The 14,048-nt window shown below is 37.3% G+C and overlaps 1 long non-coding RNA gene across 1 annotated transcript; it reads left to right on the top strand.

The window, feature by feature from the left end:
* Positions 1 to 54: 54 nt before the first annotated feature.
* LOC108445821 lies at positions 55 to 11,193 on the top strand. Its single transcript, XR_001860803.1, has 2 exons — positions 55 to 503; positions 5,639 to 11,193. It is a non-coding gene; the product is annotated as an uncharacterized LOC108445821 (long non-coding RNA).
* Positions 11,194 to 14,048: the final 2,855 nt, after the last annotated feature.

Raw genomic sequence — 14,048 nt, 5'->3', positions numbered from 1 at the left:
TGGCCGAAGCGCGGGGGGGGCGGGGCGGCCACACCCCAGCCTCCAGCGGGGCAGGGAAGGTGGGCCAGGGGTCCTGGGATCTTTCTCCGCAGAAAGAAAAACGGCTGAAAAGAACCAGGCTCCTCTCCCCGAGAACCCGAGAGCGAACTGACCCCACACCCAGGTGAAACAAAGGAGTAGCCAGGCCCACCCCACCCTCAATGGGCAGCTGTTTTGTCTTTCTTAAGTACAGCCATTTGTCCCCTAGCAACATGCATATGGGAAAAAATTCCTTTAACAGGAAAAAAAAACTAGGACTAAACTAAAACCCCAACATAGCCATGGGAGTATGGACAGCAAGGAGAAGGACAGCAGGAACAGCAGCTGACTGGCAACAGCTGGAGGAGACTGCACTGGTGTGACAAGTACTGAAGACTCCCAGAGAAGCTGGACCTGAGGCAGAGGTGTAAGACATGCAACAAATGGAGAACTCTAAGGTTGGAGGATCTCCTAGCAAAAAAGAGGTGGGCTGGTGTGCGGAGTGAGGGGCTGCAGCATGTGTTTGTGAGAAAGGCAGGAAAGGAGGAGGTTTGCAGTAACAGACTGGGGTGCGCAGACTTGGGGCGAAAGAGTGAGGACTTGTGACTTGGCAGAAGGAAAGGAGAAGGGAACGGGACGTGATGGGAGGAGTGGGGGTGCACAGCATTTGCAGGTCAAAAGTCACTGCGGTTACTGAAGGGCAGTCTGTGTCCTTCCCACCTTGTACAGCAGGCACAGAAGCACAGACATGAACAGTGTTGTTCCCCACTCACTGCTTTAGGGCTGCCATGGAGATATTCTCCTCTCTCCCCTGCTCCACTTTTATAGCTTTTGGAAATGTGATAGCTCAAAATAAACACCTTAAATTTAGGTAATCCAAAACACTGGAGTAAGTGGTTTGTATCAAAGTATTATATGAGATATTCTGTATATTTAATGTGATCAGTCAACACTCAAAAGTTAACTTTCAACAAGCATAGTGTCTTATTTGGTACATGTAGGAATTTCCCTTCCTCTCATTAATCCATTGCATCTATTTTTCACCCTGATGAAAAACAAGCACAGATGTAGCAACCTTCAAGTACTTAAAGGGGGTCTGTAGGAAAGATGGGGAGGGTGTCTTTGTCAGGGTATTAGGAAGAAATTCTTTACTGTGAGGGTGGTGAGGCACTGGAACAGGTTGCCCAGAGAATCTGTGGATGCCCCATCCCTGGAGGTGTTCAAGGGCAGGTTGGATGGGGCTCTGAGCAGCTTGATCTAGTGGAAGGTGTCCCTGTCCACACCAGGGGAACGAGATGATCTTTAAGGTCCGTTTGTCCCCAAACAATTCTGTGATTCTGTGACTACGGAAACATTTTTGTAATGTATTCTGGCAAACTTTTCCTATATGAAAAATTGCTGCATTGTAAATTCATCACTGGAGTACATGTAAAGTACTATCAGTCAGATGTTTATCTCAGTAATAGCACTCTATTTCATTAGCAATGCTCCATAAGTACATTATTGTAACTGAAATTACAATTTAGTTCAAAACAAGAATAGGAACATTTTATACTTGAAAGACTAAAAAAAAGGCCTTAATATAAGTCCTTAATCGTCTCATATGCTCAACTCCAAACAATTAATCTAGCTTTAGTATTTACTTTCTTCGACTTACAAAAAGGGGGAGAAATAAAAAAATAGAACTATATTTCTTTAAAGAAACCTGAATAAAACTGAAATGCTCTGGGTCAGCTGTGCAGCTTGTGAAAAATCAATGTTGCTTCAATTACTCCGTTGACTTCAGTGTACTGGTGTTGATTTACAGTAGTGGGGAGCTACACAATGATTAATAACAAAAATACCTTCGACTTTCAGAGCAATTTCTATCTTGAGACTCCTAATTGCTTGTCAAACTCTCTCTTTGTCTTACAGTTTGTGAAGATAAAGAATTATATTCAGGAGTTCATAAACACTTGTAGTTCAAGACAATAACAGATTTATTCAGAAAATTACTTACTAAGAAGTCTAATTTAATTTTCTTATTTTTACATACATGATATAAGCAAGAGAAATGCCTGGAGGCAGTTGAAGTTGTTGTTTGTGAACAGTCCTTTCAAGAGGTGTAAAACCTTTCTGAAAAATCAAACACAGCTTTCAGTCCTGCTGTCATATTGCAGACAAGTTGAGTAAGTGTCTTAAGTCTGAAATCTTGGGAAGATGCCATAAAACCTATCATCCCTTGAGGTTATGCAGGTTACTCACTACTGCTCACTCTGTGTTCCCTTCAGTTTGCTGCATAATCCACAGATGTGGTCCAGCCATTTCTTTCCTCAAGGACAATTTCTTTCTTGTCCCCAAGCTTTACTTAGTTCTTTTCTGGGGGACTCTATATCACTTTATTCATTCCCCAGTGATTTTTTGCATGAACTATAATGCATTAGAGACTCCAGTTAACTTTTCATGGCTATTTAAGGGAAGAGGGTATAAGGATGATCCTCTGTAATACCTGTGTAGAGATCATAGATAATTACAGTTGTTATGATGTACAAAATCCTCCAGCTAGTAGCATTAAAGTTTACAAAGGATGCCTTACGGAAAACGGGGGCTGGAAAGGATGTCTGTCTGGTGATGTCCTGCAACTGATCAGCACAATCTGTCCCTGCTACTGATTGGACCTGGAGGCATGGAGTTCCAGCATGCCGCATTCAGGATATTTTCCTCTAATGTATAGCTTCCTAGGTTGTTGTAGTATTTTTGCTCAATTCTGCTTTACTTAATTCCAGTATAGCAGTGAAACCCCTTTTGGCCTATAAATACCACTAAAGATAAAATATTTGTTTATCCTTCAGATCTTTCTCGTTATCAGCCCTCTGTACTTTCACACTGAGGTATATTCACCTCCAGATTTAGTCTGTGCTGAGATTATCTAGAGCCATGATAGCAAAAAATCCTGGTGAATCTGCTGGATAACAAAGAGCAACAACCCACATTATATCAACGTAGTTGAAGAACTTGGAATCTGTTTCAAATGTCTGTAAAGAACTCTGTACTGTCCAGGAGCAGAAACAGTGATAAGCTTTACTGAAGACTTCATCAAATTCCCAAATACGGGACCCTAATACTGTGTTGTACATGTTTGTAGGTAGCCATGATTCGAGAACAAATTTCTGGTTTAAATGGGTGATTTGATAGGTTAGTGATACCCTCTTAAAACACCTCCTATTCTTAGACTGATGCCAACCCACTTCAATACATGATGAAAGCACTATCAGAGTTATACCTACTGCACAAATAAGAGAAGTGGAACCTGTATCTCCCATCTATTGAAGCACCCAAAGCATTAGGACTCTGATTCATGCTGAAGATGACTAAATATTTCAGTACTTTAAATAACAAAGAACAATAGTATCAGGTACTTTTAAATCTGTAGATTGTACTGCATGTCAAATTCCTAGCAAGTTATTCAAATTTGAAAAGCATAAAAGATCCATTGAAATGTTAACTAAAAAAATCGTTGAAAATAAACCCTATTTTCTTCAATAACTGTCTGCAAGACGTAGGCACAAAACTCCACACTCAAAATCCCTCACGCTCTGTTCAATAACTGAGTGTTGGTCTTGATATGAATGATGCAAACCTTCAAAAACTGTAATTGCACATGTAAAGCTAGAGTAATTAGGCATTATTTCTACGTCTTTTAGAGCACAGACATTAATTTAATGGAACTATACATATCTTTCAATAAAATCACATCCTGGTTTAGTACCACTATTTGCAATTTGTTTCTTAACATTGGAACATTTTTGTTTTGTTTTGTAAATTAGTCTTCGTGGATTAGCACAGCCATCTGGCTAAAGTGCTTTAGGAATCTGCTTTGCAGAGTGCACCCTACAATATTGTTTCTTTTTGATTATGGTTATTAGTTATGGCTGAATGTAGACTAATGCCATCAGAAACTTGTATGCTGGGGTTGGGACAGGCTTCAAAGGCTATGACTTTTATGTTCTGGACCTTTCTTTGGATTTGCTTTGAAGAATATATTTGGATTTATAATACCAATGTTTTGGAAAACGCACTGTTTCTGAAGAACTGTGTTTTTTAAGAAGCTGGGACATGAGCCAGCTGCAAGTGGATGCTGAGATTATTCAGAGTCTTATGGCAGACAGGGATGATCAGCCAGAGTCAGATACTGAATGAAGCAGGCCTCTGTCAGATATTTGGCTCTGAATGCCTTTTTAACTGCAGAATGTGATACCAGGAGTAGTGGTACAAATGATGAAAATAACCGCAGCAAAGGGATGGAGCAATTAAAAGCTCTGCAGGAGAAGTACAGTGGAAAGGACAACCAGGGAAGGTTAAATGAGTGGATGCCAGCAAAAACAGGATGATTGGACAGAAAGTGGCGCTTTTTTGGGTAATAGTATTGCACTATTTTAACAGCTTCCAGTTAGCTCAAGCAGAAAAAGGTAACTATAAAACTTTAAAGAAACATACCAGGAAAAATGCATTATTGAGCATTTAGGACTACTCAGACTGTCTAAGTTTGGTCTTATGAATTAGATAACTAAATCAGAAGGATAGTTTTCATATGCTATTAATGAAGAAAGAAAGGGAAGGGCTGAAAGAAGGAGGCTCCTTAAAGAATAATTAAAAATCCAGTTTAAATGCTGCAGTTTCCTGGTAAGGAATTCTTCTGTGTCTTCACTGATTGTTCACAAGTGCAACAGGCAGGCTAAAACTAGCCCATGATGAAACAACAAGGATTTGATAACAAAAAATTATTTTGTCCAGAACAGCAGTGGTAGAGAATAGACAATGCTCAGATAACACAGTTCTGATAAAAGAAGCTTGAAGCAGAAAGACATGTGGAGGTCAAAGTAAGCCTGCAAAAAAACAGCACATGCTGTGGTAAATAACACAAGCTGAGCTTGGCTTGTTAGTCATAACATAAGACAGAGGAATTTCAGTGAATGTATCACTGCAATGTTTTGCTGGTACTAGCAGAGCATGCTGGTGTAAATAACAGTGAAACAGCACCAAAATCAGCACCTTCAGTTCTGAAAAAAAAAAAAAATCACCACCATAGCAAAAGCCAATACTTGCAGTAGAAGATGGAGATCTGACAGTAAATAGGATACTTCTCTGTCTATTTTAACTGGACAAAGATGTACAAGGCATTATAGTGCCCCAAAAAGTGCTGGAGCAAAGAAAAGACTACCACCAGTTCAAGAAACTACTTTAAGCCCCTACCTCTGTCTCCATGCAGCATGTTAATTTGCAATAGTATTATATTCAAAGTACCCATTACTGAATTTAAAATTATTATAGAATCATAGAATTATTTGGGTTGGAAGGGACCCTAAAGGTCATCAAGTTCCAACACCCCTGTCACGAGCAGGAACACCTTTCACTTGACCAGATTATTCAGAGCTCCATCCAACCTGGTCTTGAACACTTCCAGGGATGGAGCATCCACACCTTCACTGGGCAACCTGCTACAGTGCCTTACCATCCTCACAGTAATGATTTGTTTTTCTAGTATCTAATCTAACACGCCCCCTCTATCATTTTAAAGCCACTCCCCCTTGTCCTATCTGTACTTGCTTTTGTAAATAACCTCTCTCCATCTTTCTCCTAGGCTACCTTTATGTACTGGAAGACCACAGCTAGGTCATGCCAGAGCCTTCTCTTTTCTCCTTTTTGCTCTAATCAATAGGACAATCTCAATTGAAGTTCAGGAGAATAGAACAACTGAGGAAGAGGTTAAGGATATCTTCCAAGGCAAAAGGAAGATCTCTGCAGAACAGAGCGGAAAGGCTCACGGCTGGACCACAGTTTGTAACCCCAGAAAAAGTCCATGCTAAAGCATATGCTAAAATAATGACTGAAACTCTTTTTCCTCAGGAAGAGATGGGACAAAAAGAGAGAATAACTTTTTACATTTAAAGAAGAAATTAAACACTCCATGGAAATAATGCTTCACATAGCAAAAATAAGCAAATCCATAAAAGGAAAAGCTTTCTACTGTTTCTGCTCTTTACACAGGAAGAATTTCTAGATGAAATTATGTCAAATATTCTTCTTGTCTTTTTGTATCTGCAGGGTTCTGTTGGGTTCTGTTGGCAAAACAGAGTGCATATTAGTGTAGATTTAAAAACCTGTTTTATAAGATGTTCCCCACACTCTGCCGCATCTGTTTTGTTCGGCATGAGGTGTTTCACCACAAAGCATCATGGATAGTTTGTGACGTAGAGTAAGAATGTTTGCATAGAGGTTGGCTTTGATCGAAGAGGGACCATCTGAAAAGTCTCACATAGAAATTGGGGTAACAACAAGATCATTGGGCCAAAGCTGAACAAACACAAATATCATCCACAGTAATGGAATTAGTGTGCTATAATTAGCAAATGCCACAACACATATGGAAATTCCCTGAGGCACTGGTCTTCACTGGTAATTCTGTCCAACAGAGAAGGCATGCAAGTAGTCACTGGAAAAGCAATTACTGTAGAACTCATGCCTAACCCAGTTTGCCTGCACGAGCAATCTGAGGGTAGTGCTCTGCCAGGCAGCCTGTACTGCAAGATGCCTGGAACAGAAAGTTTAAGGGAATTTATGACACTGAATTATAGAGTCTGTCTTATGAGAAATGGCCATGGATTGTTTAAGAAGGTCGCAAACACACTCCTCTTACAATTGTATAGTCAAACCCAGAGACTGCTAACTTATTTGTTTAACTTTATTTGACTGCTCACTTATTAACTTAACTGACAGACATGCATGAACGAATCAACATGGAGCCTGTGGCCTCAGTTCCTGGATGTAAAAAACCTCAAAAAAAAATATTAAAGGAAACAGAACACTGAGCCTGGATTCCTAAGTAGATATGGTACGTGTTTCTGTACTGTCTCTGCTGACTCCTAATCCAGTAACTTTTAAAACTGTGGACGAGTCTCAGCTGTCTGACAGAGAGGCAGTTGTCTCAAAGACTCCAAATTATTATATAAGCTTTGCAAAACTGGATACCTGTGCAAAGAAGAGAGATGATATCGGTCTCTTCAGTGAGGAAAGATTGCAGCACAAACTCAGCCTTTATTAGACACCAGAGAAACCACAAGAGGAACATTATGAATGCTCCAGTTAAAGGAAAAGCTTCAGTGAGAGGTAGCAGGTTATTAAGCAGCTGGGAATCCAATCACAAGACAAATCCATAGGCTTCATTAGTTTTGATGCTCATGGAAATAGTTGTTATTTATGGGATGCCAGCACTCACTGAAACCTCCCATTAATGACTTCCTGCCACAGCCAAAAGCAGCTTCACAAGCAGATCATTTTTCTCACCTACCAAAATATAATTTGCAAATAGAATACAAAACTGGGAGTAGTTTGATGTTAAAAAAACCCAATAGACCAAAACAAAACCACAACCTTTTTGAACATCTAATAAGGGATAGCAGGACAAGGTCAAGGGCTATGTTACCTACATGCTAACAGCTTAAAAAGGTTAAAACCTACTTAAAAATGTAGGTTTTGACTCACAGAATTCCTGCTTTTCCTGCTGAGAATGAGTTCCCACAATAGTAATTAAGACTAATGCACAGGACAACATATTTCCAGTCACCAGCTAATTGGAAGACCTCAGTAATAAGAGGAAGGTGATACTAAAAGGCACGGGGTTGGTGATTCCAAAGACACTATGCAGGAAAAAAAAACTTCTAAAAACTATCTGAAGGTCATTTAGGGATTTAAAAACCTAGAGAGAGATTCTTCTCTACTGGCCTTAAATGAACGTTGACATTAAAGTAGTTGTTAGAGCTCTGTGAAAAATACAGAGCAAGTCAAGTGAAAGAGCCCATGTTGATGGCACATGAAAAATAGGTTTCCTCAAGCAAGATATACACTCCTGTGCTCTTTCACAGGCATATCACTCTACTTTTCTTCTGGTTTGGTTTAGTTTTCTCTTCAGTCAAAAAAATTAATATAAAGATGATCTTCTTTGTAAATGGAATTTCTGAATGTCTAGGACCTTCTGCAGAAACAGGGAAATTATATTTCCTGTGCTGGAAGTTAGAGTTACACATGTACTCTTTTGCAGCTATAGTCCTTTCTTTTCTTCCAATTTTTGTGAGAGCTACGAGGTGCAAATATAATATTTTAGCCAAGTGAGTCTGCAAGCAGATGCTGTGTAATGGATGTTGAACTGAGTTTTGGAAATTGCAAAGAATTGTCATTTCTCAAACACTTTTTTTTTCTCGTTAGAAGAATTTGTGTACAGCTAGAAGAGTGAGGGGAATCATAAACCAGACATTTTCTCTTTAACCTTGGCCTACATAATTATGATGAGGTTTATAGAAGACAGGCTCTGACTTTAATGATTTGCACATGACTCACACAGACTGCAACAAAACACAATATAATTCTTTCAGAGCAATACATTTTTCCCACAAAAACTGCAGGTGCAATAACTGTCTATGGAAATTACTGTTTTTCTTGCCAAGCTGTAGACATACAAAGTAGCCTCTGAGAATAGGGATAATTTATCTGACTTCTACTTATATAGCATGTATTTCATAGAAAATTCTACAATTTGCTTTTTGTTCTCTTCACAGCTATGGTCAACTGCAAATCAACCATAACTTCAAGATATTCTCATACAGGATACCCATTTTTGTGTATCCATTCTGCCTTCTGGGAACTGTAAATAAATTTTTTGTTGCTTGTAAAGCTAAAAGGACAATTCTGGGCCACTTTTCTTGGGTTTAACTGAATGTCTGACCAATGTTATGTACTTTCACTTGTAGCATCAGAGGTTGTTAGGATACTTTCCTTTCTACAGATAAGCATTCTCACTCATCAAGCATAAAATCAAATTAAAAAGAAGGCAAGTGCAGGGGGAAAAAAAGTAAATAATTCAAAGTATTTTTAAAGTTTTTGATGATCCTGAATCAAGAGGTTATGTTCTCTGTGATGTATTGCATGCATTTGTGTGTTTTGTGGTTAATGTACAGAGCTCTTCCCACAGAATTTCCAGATACCTTTTTCATATTGTTTTCTTCATATTTTCGATTTTATCCCCTTTCTTTCTCCAGTCTTCCACGACCAAAGAAAATCAAATTCTAATTATCTTCTTTCACTATCAAGGACATAACTTTTTCATTGTGTTTCTTTCTATTCCTAAACTAGTTTATGTCATTTTTCTGTTATGTCTATTTTCCTCTCCTTTGCTCTGCCCCAGTTTCTCAGATCCTTAGCTCACTACTGAGTGCTCAAGCTATTTCCCAATTTCCCAAATTGCACCAGGCAAACAACCTCTTTCTCCTCCTAGAAAATGCACCTCTCCAAGCCCTCGCGGGTTTTTTCTCTTTGCTGATGTTCTTTCATGCTCCACGGTAGATGCCTCCTGTACCAGAGAAGCATGGCAGTGCCCTTCAGCTGCAGATGTGGCTATTGGAGCATTTCACATATATCAACTATGTATCCTTAAATATGTATGACATTTGTGACTTCTGTTTGGATTATTTACTATACTCATTTAATCAAACAACTTATCAAATTCTTTCTACCAACTGTTAGCAGTTTCATTATCTGCTGTAAAAGCAACCACAGCTAAGTTTGGGGGTGGAGGTGGGGGTGTTCTATCAATAAAATATCTTTCTTCATGAGCTTATTAAAAACATTTGCAATAAGAAGTCTACCTACCAGATCACAGTTTTGAGAAAATGATTACTGTTTTTCTTTGGCATTCAAGAATATACTGAGCAAGTGTCAGTTTGGGGAGCTGATTCAGGCAAACAAATTCATTCACACTGAGTATCATGAGCTTTGCCTCTTGTCTAACAAGCTCCTGATCCTGCTAAAAATGTGTCATGTAACTGTGAGACAAATGTGTCAGAAAATCAATTGTCACACTTCATCCATTTCTTGAAACTGGCAATGTTTTCATTGACTTCATTAAACAATTGGTATCACCCTTTGGAGTAAAAATTACAATGAAACACAAGTAACCTCTCACACTCAGTATTAATTAATGTACATGTGCAAGTATATGCATATATATAAGTATACATACACCTGTCTATATATCTTTAGCAGGAACTAATATTTTGTCTTTACCTAAATGACAAGATACCTTTTTTCCTTTCTTTTTTTTCTTTTTTTTCTTACCCCCCTTCCCCCAATTAACTGTGCTGTCTTTGGTATAGGTACACAGGCAAAAAGCTAATCTGTGAGCTAATTTCCCTTCAGGGTTTGAAAGAAGCCATTACCTACTCCATACCTCATCACTGAAAAACACTCTGCGCCGCCAGTGTGGCAGAATTCTGTGTCGCTTGGATCTTCCCTTATTTGTAGAAGTGATAAGTACTGGATCTGTCTAGTGACAAAATCATTGACTGTGACCTAAATTCTCCCTAAAACATGGTATGGAGAGAGAACCCACACACATTGCATTAACGTCTCAATCCTACTCTATCTATAGTTGCTTACTTTGACCTTTCTTAGAAAAGGATAATCTTATTCACAGAAAGGAATAATCACCTCTGTAAAAGGTTTGTTCCCATTTTATGGCAGAGTTGAAAGTTTCTGACTTAATTTGCTCATTGTATTTCCACTTAACTGGAATTACCACAACTTGATATCTGTTCCTCTTCTACTCACAACAAATTCCATGCACGCTTCAAGCTCTAAAGAGGAACTTCTGATACGTTGTCAGAATAGACTTTTGTTAAAAATAATGAGCAACATTTGAAAACTATGAAAGTATTAGTCCCTCCAATTAGTTTATGAGCTCTTTACTGTGATTATGAGAGCTGTAGACCCTAAACTGCATTCTAATTATGAAATGAGAACACTGAAGCGAGATAGTCTAGTTTGAAGAGATCGGAGAGAAAAAATGACTAACAGTGGTGAGTTATGTTGTTTCTAAGAGCAACCAGCTTTGCTTCTGTTTTGTTGGCAGTCTTGTTGGCTGACATTTAGAACAAAATGTAATTGTTTTGACTGCAAATACTTGCGATTGAAAGATAATAGTCCATGAAAATGCCTTCCTGAAAAATATGCTTATAAAATTGTGCAATCAGATTGCTTTTGTGCTCATGTGCTTTTGTTTCAGACATTCAATTACTAAATACTGGGACATTAATTCCTAGAGACTGTATTTTTTGGAGTAAATCAGTTGATTGCTATCAAATGCTATCTTCTCAAACAAGCTGTTTTAATAATAACACTTGGGGGACACAACATTTAGCAGCAAACAGTATTCTTCAGTGTGTATCAGAGGACAGATATATGATAGCCCAGGTAATTCTCATCTATCCTTTTTAGGCAATAAGCAAATTATGTATTCAATTGCTTAGAAGAATGGTGTGAATTAAACTTATACAAATTGTAACTGGGATATTAGGATGTAGATTAAAATAATATCATAAAATATTTTAAAGATAATAAACTAAAAAACACTGCTAGGTTAAAGAAAATTCTTATGTTTCTGTAAATTCTAAGTGAAATAAAAATATAAATTGATATTGGTAACTATACTATTTTCTTCTCCTCAGAATTAATATTTCAAAGAAGCCAGGGCAATACCTACTGTTAAATTTCTTGGCATAAAATTGCCACTTTCCTTTCCAACTTTTTGTGAATGATTGATAGGTTAGTTTGGTTTTTTTTAAACTTGATGTGACACTTTTTGATCTGCACATGGATTCATGAAATCTGATGAGCAGCTCTAAAATCAGAAGGCTAGACCATTATTACAGGACAGCAGAATTAGAAATGATTCCTTTGTCTAATCATAATTCTGGAGGAATTCACCTCACAGAATTCCAGTTTCTGCAATCAAATAAACATCATCTTAACTCTGTGTATGCTCAGAAGCCTAAATTTTCCAATCATAAAAGGAGAACATAATTTCTTGTTTTTGTAATAAAATACCACTACTATTAATAATTTTATCAGCTCAATCTAGGCCAGTGTGGTGGAGTTAATGTTTCTGTAGAATGTCACACTGAGATTGTTTGATGGTACAAAATGCAACAAGGAAAAGAAGAAAAAGAGGCAATGAGAGGACATTTTTTGTAAACCATTTGAAATTATTATAGTTTAGTTTGTTGAATAGTTACTGAATTTTCAAAGATACGAATTCTGAATTTTAAAAAAATGTTACAATTAAAACCATCTTTGTCATTAGTACTCACCTTGCTTGTATATGTGCCCTATTATACATGTTTTTGATTGCCCAGACAGATCCTTAAAAAGTGAGGATGGATCTGACCACAGGATGTGCAGGGTCTGTGAAATCAGGAAAATGTACATGGATTAAAAATCAACCTAAAATTTAAAAAAAAAATTAAAAATTTTTAAAAAAGGAAAGAAAATAAAACCAGAAAAAAGTAGAATTGATTATGAGAGTTTACGTTATAGTACTAATTTATATTCTCCTTTATCATATCAAGCTGTAATGACACTGTTAGGTTTGTTTCAATTTTTCTGCCAGTGGTGATATTTTGCATTTTCTTCAGACAAAAAACTGATGGTTTTGCAGGAGAGAAACAGTGGAAATGAGTACAGACAAAGCTAGGTCAAATGCATAGATAACTCAACTAAAAATAGAGAAATATGTATTTTGTCAAGTCTCTTTTTTAGGTGTTATTTGTAATAAAAGCACATTACAAGAGTTATATTGATTGATGGACAGAGTTAAAACCAGAAGGGTTATACTACAAGATTTATAAAGTCAATGTTTGACAGGTCTGATACAGCAGAATTAAAAAGCCTTTTTTAAGATTTTTTTTTATTATCATTATATTCTTTTCTATTTTGTGGAACTGACTATTACTATGACAGTGTAAAACTTTCTGATATACATATAAATTTTTTTATATTGTGGTTATCAGTTATTAGACACAGAGAAAAATACCTATTATACAAGTCTTTCTTCATGTTTTAATCTGTTCAAATTCCAACTCATTTTTCTGAATGTCTTGGCAGTTCTGAAGGTGGTGTGAGGAAGGGCAACCAGCTTTAATATATGAGCTTATAGTGACAGTAGTAGGAACAAATGTTGGTGAGAATTTAATTTGTGAAAGCTTTGATTCCAGACCACAAGAGCACATTTTAGCAACGTGAAAATAATCAATGATGACTCCATTTTACAAGCACTAAAGGAAGCAAAATGCTCAGAAATGGAATCAATGACCCAGAAAACAAGCTCGAATTCAAAGGTGATTTGATGTTTGGAGCTTCTGAAAAAGTGCAGACTAAGGAATTTCCTTCTGAAAGCAATTATAAAATAATTAGTTATTAAATTGAATTAATAGATTTCATGAGCAGCCGATATATTTTCCAACAAGAAGAATAAGATTTCTACAATAAGTCTGTTCTCAAACTGGGAAAGTTTTGGAGAATGAAATGCAATTCAAGATAAAATTATTTATCTAATACAAAAAAAGTCCCTGAATTACAAATCAGTGGAAGCTGGGGGAGCATTGTGAGGAATAAGAATAAGAATTTCTTCTTATACTCTTCGATATAACATGAGGTATTTGCCTTGGGCACTTTGCAGCACATAGACATGAATAAGTACCTCTTGTATGTTACACATGTCATCTACCACTGGACAAAATTCCCAAGAAGCAGGATTCAGAGGTATGTGAATCCTTGGTCTGATTTGGCAGGATAGTTGCTATGTTCTTAAAACATCCTAGACCAGTTTTATCAAAAGTCCTGGGGATGACCACCAAATAATGCTTCATAAAACAATCAGTTTATGGCCTGTTAGCTGCACAGACAATTTCAGCACTTTATTCTGTGTTCATTATTTTGGTAAAGGAGAACCAGCACTGTGGGAAGTATGTCAATCACTGACACACTCTTTTATCCATAGAAGCCAATTATGCACTGTGGACAGAGGAATATTTTTCAAAAAGTTCAGGCAAAGGCATGATACATGTGAGAACACGAAAAGAATATTTTAGGTAGGAAAAAAAATGTTTGTGTATTTATGGATAGATTATGGTGTTTCCCATAAGCAACCATCATTGCCAGAATAG

Source organism: Corvus brachyrhynchos, unplaced genomic scaffold (assembly GCF_000691975.1).
Source record: "Corvus brachyrhynchos isolate BGI_N302 unplaced genomic scaffold, ASM69197v1 scaffold43, whole genome shotgun sequence".
NCBI lineage: Eukaryota > Metazoa > Chordata > Aves > Passeriformes > Corvidae > Corvus > Corvus brachyrhynchos.
The sequence above is the reverse complement of the archived record's forward strand: the minus strand, read 5'-3'. Positions and strand labels throughout refer to the sequence as shown.